Source organism: Lissotriton vulgaris, chromosome 8 (assembly GCF_964263255.1).
Source record: "Lissotriton vulgaris chromosome 8, aLisVul1.2, whole genome shotgun sequence".
NCBI lineage: Eukaryota > Metazoa > Chordata > Amphibia > Caudata > Salamandridae > Lissotriton > Lissotriton vulgaris.
In genome coordinates, this window is record NC_141696.1 from 1,059,016,502 (window position 1) to 1,059,021,760 (window position 5,259).

A 5,259-nucleotide genomic window follows, 5' to 3' on the forward strand; every position below is an offset into this window, starting at 1 on the left:
CACACGGGCCAAACCCAACCCGCGGAAGGATCACACCCAGACAAGAACACCCGGGGGACTATCCAAAACTAGTGGGACAGCCATCCAAAGGAGAAGCCAGTGGCAGGAACCATCGACAAGGCAAAGATAAACCACCAATGAAGCCATCTACACCCGAAGACCACTGAAACGCAAGAAAGCGAAACACTCAACCCAGAAGAGGAGAGATGAACCCCCGGGCCGCAACCTCCCCTGACCCACACACGGGGAGACAATGCAAAATCAACCATGGACAGCAAGCAGAGCAACGATCTGCAGTCACCCCAGTATAGAGAGCCTGGGCCGAAATAAAAATATGGAACGCTTCACGAATTTGCATGTCATCCTTGCGCAGGGGCCATGCTAACCTTCTCTGAATCGTTCCAATTTTAGCATATGTGCTGCCGAAACGAGAACCGCACACCAGGGAAAGCCAAAGCGGACCCAGAAAAAACACCAGGAAGCAACTGGCACCTCACCAGAAAAGGAGCGAGGGGGGCACACGATCAGAAGTGTAAAAACAGACAGAGACCACAGAAGGAGGCAGCAGAAGTGACCACGCACCACAAGCATCTGCGGAGAAACGGCAGCGAGGAGGAGGGCGCAAGGGACTTCCGACAAGCTAAGGGGCAGGAGGAGGACGGGACACCACCGCCGCGGCCCCAGATACCAGGAACAGGAGCCGAAGCCAAAGAGAACCCAGAGACCCCCGAAGCAGCCCGAGAGCAAGGACCACCCCCATCAATCATGCAGGGGACCATAGGGACGCCACCCACAAAACCCGGGAGAGAAGGCCGGGAAGGGGAGACATACAGCCCTAACGCCCAAGAACGGGCGAACAACCAGTACATACATGGCAAAACACATCTCGTCACAAAACGGAACGCTCACGAAAGTGCACGCCAACCCTGAACAGGGGTCATGCAAAACCTGCCTGCAAAGCAACACATAACAGGCGTATATGTAAAGCGCATGGCCACCTGCAGGTGACCAGGCGCCGGACAACGGATGCCCAGTGGAACCTAACACAATGGAACCCAGTGTATCGACCACTGACGGAGGAAGAGCCGAGTGGACCCGCAGGGACCCGAATCTGTGACCATGAGGTCCAACACAGGACCTTGCAGTGGCTGCCACAGACTACCGAGCCACCAGACCCAGCACGTTGACAGCACTGGCAGAACCCGGACCTGAGATAGGCCTCGGCACCAGAGGCCCAGAACTTACCACTGAGCTATAGACTCCTGGTCGAACATGAAGCACCCTAGGACACTCAGAAAGAAAAAGAAAAAATGGCAGACTGAACCCCAGTCCTGCGGAAGTTAGTGCCAACAGAGGCACAAGACACACCACAGAGCCATAGCCCCTTGGTCCGGAAGGGCCCAACCCTCGCCAAGCAGCGCACGGGTAAGGGACCACAACCCCGGAAACCCGAGGAGCATGGGTGCCCAAAAGGGAAAAAGAAAAGAAAAAAACTGAGTGGCGCCAAGAGCAGAGCCAGGGAATCCTCAGCACCGAAGCAGTCGCCCAACCGGGCACAGACAAGAGCCGACCACGCACAATCACCAGAGAGCAGACGAGAACAGGAGTCCTCAGGGCGGCATGGTCGCAGGCCGAACACAGGCCCCCACTAGCGGAAAGTGGAGAAACGGAAGAGACCTGAAAACAAATCCAACAACAGGGTCACCTACCCCTTCCCCAGAGGAAAGAGGAGACAGGGAACCAGAAACTGGGCACACAAGCCCCGAGGGTAGGAGATTAAGACCGTACATATAGGACGTTGGGCACCCCGCAGTCACAAACAAACGCGCGACGCCACGGTGCTGCAAACGCGCCCAGACAGCCCAGAGCGACACATAGCGTGAACCAGACCCGAAGGAGCCAGGGAGCCGCATACGAGCAGAGCCCAAAAAACACATGCACGGTGCCCCAGCACAGAGAACGACAGTCCCAGCCGGAAGAACGAAACCCCCCCCGAGAGCCACAAGTGGCAGGGAACTGGATAAAAAAACACAGCATGAATAGGGCAACCTAAGGATACCCCGAAAGAAGTGGGTTCAGAACCCCGGCCCTGGAGAAGCCCGAGGCATTAGGACCATAGTACCTTGGCAGACGTTGCGTGTAAGAAAAGGACGGAAGACCAAATGGACCGTCAATATAGGAGTGTTGCCAACACCAAAATACCAGGAACCAAAAACACAGAAATACCAGGAAACGAACGGCTGGGTATGAACCCATGACTATGAGTGACGGCAAAAATAACCCCGTCAGCGGCCCCGCCTCCAAATAACAGAAGGCGCCCAGAAAAACTGACGTCAGGAGAAGATTCAACTCCAAAAGCCGAGCCCTTTAGTAAAATGCACATTTTCCCTTTGGGGTTTCTAGAAACCGAATAACAGACGAATATTGTCACCCAACGGCACTAGATGAAAAACTAAGTTGACCCACCGGGAATTGAACCTGTGAAACACAGGCTCCAACAGAGGATGCATAAGTCCACTGTGCCACCAGATTAAACTCGAACTTGTGGCTGGCCAAACACCGCAAGTGCCAGCGGCGAGCGTGAAACCGCTAGACCAGACCGAAAACAGAAAGCCCCAGTAACAAATGCAAACTGTACAAGGAAATTTAACCGGATGCCACATAACAGAGGGGGCCGGAGGCCGCGCCCCCAGGCCCAAAATGAAACAGGCAGCCACCCCTACAGAAAAGGCTGCCAAATGGCAGCGCCCAAACCCGCAGCTACCCCCACGATGGAAGAACGCTACAGCGGGGTCGGGGCAAAGCGCGAGGGCCGGAAGGCTGGGCAACCAGGAATGAGCCCGCTAGAGCAGGGCCTCCCCCCGGCATCATACGGACCGCGCCCCCTGCTCGTCGAGGCAAGGGAAGCAGCGAAAACCGCAAAGGGCAGCTACCGGGTGCAGTCAAGGGCCAGGCAGGAACGGAATGGCCGCAAAATCACATAGGGCAGCTGCCGCGATACCCGCAGTGCCTCACAGTAAAAATAAAAACACAGCATGTTTTCGCCAGCCCCCCGAGCCCGCGAAGCAGGGTCAGGCAGGGGCAGAAGTGCCGCAGCGGAAATGGAGACCGTGAGCAGCACAGGACTCCCGCCGCCTTTTTCCCAGCGTGAGCAGGTCTCAGTGCACCCTCCGCCTGCCCCTTGGGGCCCAGGGGCTGGCATGATGTTGAAGACAACGAAATAGACTGAAGAGTTGACTAATAGGACCATAACCTGCAAAAAGCATCAATAGAAGAGGCTAACCGTAAATCATTAAAAATAAGCTGCAATCCATACAAGCCACATAAAATGAAAAGAGAAAGTATCTGTGAAGAAATAAATCAACTTTTATTGAATGTTTTCATTTCGAGAAACCTACAGAACGGTTATAATTTAACCTCTGGTACAAGTCAAAGCAATTCTACTACTCACAGTAATAAACTCACAATACACTGAAAAAAAGATTTATAAAACAAAGGACTAATACATTGAGTTAATTAGCTTGTGTGCACGTCTGTTTTCTTCTCTATCAATCATTTGCCTGTTCGTCGAACAGCTTCTAGTTACTATGTCAAACCTATGATATTTTCTATGAAGGAAAGGGATATGTTGGTACACAAAATATCGAAAACATTCAATTTGTCCGAGCTCAATAGAAGCTGACAACATGGTTGGCAAATGCACCATTGACGTTGTTTATGAAACAAGCACATACATGCACTGTGAGGCCGGTTCACCCCTGGCAAAGGGAACAGAAAAACATGGTGCTGAGTGTGAACGCGCTTTCAGAAAGCACGCTGGGCTGCGTTTGTGTTAATAATTACAACTGCGGTACTGTGCGTCAGAGCAAATACAGGACAGCTGGGCAGTAGAGCCTCGGCATAACAGAAACAAGACGTACTGTACCAACATTTTTATGCAAGGCACTCTCAGAAAACCCGTTAGAAGTCAGTGGCCTACGTGCTCCAGTCTGCAACAAAATGACAAAGGCTCAATAAAATGTGACTGTATTGAACCAGACCCCCCAGGATATTGCGGTATAGATTAGCAAATTTAGCGGCACAATCATTGGAGTTTAGCGGCACAAAAGTTGAAATTTAGCTGCATTAGTGCGGCACTTTTTTATTTTAACTCTAAACCATTCCTTTTTATTCTTAAGCCAGGACTGAGCCAAAGGTTTTTAATTGAGTCTGACTGGACCCGTTATTGGTTTGTGTGTTCATTACATGGTGATGTCACGCAACCACATTATGTAATAAACTACGGGGCATATTACCAACAACTAGCGATATTAATCGCTAAATGGGCTTAGCGAGTTTTTTTTATTGCCAAGCATCGCGATAGCGGCGAAATGCGTGAATATCGCTGAGAATACAGCGATATTTACGCATTAACGCCAATAGGGTCTTAGCCATAATATCCACCTCCCATTGGATATAATGGCTAAGAACTGGTCTGAGCGGGCGTTAGCTTTTGGATATATTCGTGCTTAGCGTGAATATTTCCATCACTGCGTCTGCCTTGCTAATTGTCGTTAGCGAGGTTGGCGACTGCTTTCAGTTGCTAACAGGTTGGGTACGCCCACTTTGCATGTCATTAGCGATAAATATCGCTGACATGCAAAGCGGGTCCCAAACCACTCGCTATCATCTCAAAGCTGTCGCTAACATCAGTTAGCGACAGCTTGCTAAGGGCGATGTAATTATCGCCACTTAGCGGCCGAAAACGGCCGCTAAAGCGGGGATAATCTGATATCGCCAGGCTTGGTAATATACCCTACATTCCTCATAAAGGTGAAAGTGGCATCTTCTAAATGAAATAGATTGTGCGTCGTACTGCACATTGCTTGACGAAACACGAAATCACGTTTTATCTACGAAGATCAAGGAATAAAAATATTTTTAATTATGGTTTAATCGTTGTTATGATTAGCATATTCTCGGTGAAATAATACTACTCAACGCCTGCTAAGGGTGGACACTGGTTCCCTTGCTCTTTGATGGGTAGTTCTCACAGCATCAATTCTCCAAATGGAAAGAATGCTATACAAAAGGAATACTTAACAAACGAAGTGGGAAATGCTTACTGCTGCATAATTCTGAAGACTTTCTTGTTTTTTAATAAATAAATCATGCTTTAATCGATTAGAAAAATAGTTCTCATTGAGCAAAAGATGACGAAGACTAAATGTCGAAATGCCACAGAACAGCTGTTTGGGCTGGCAAAGTGCTCAACTAATA

The 5,259-nt window shown here is 50.1% G+C and overlaps 1 non-coding gene across 1 annotated transcript; it reads right to left on the reverse strand.

Annotated features, from left to right (window-relative positions):
- Window positions 1-328: 328 nt before the first annotated feature.
- Window positions 329-435, reverse strand: LOC147698283 (U6 spliceosomal RNA). Its single transcript, XR_015299481.1, has one exon. It is a non-coding gene; the product is annotated as a U6 spliceosomal RNA (small nuclear RNA).
- Between the last annotated feature and the right edge of the window lie 4,824 nt (window positions 436-5,259).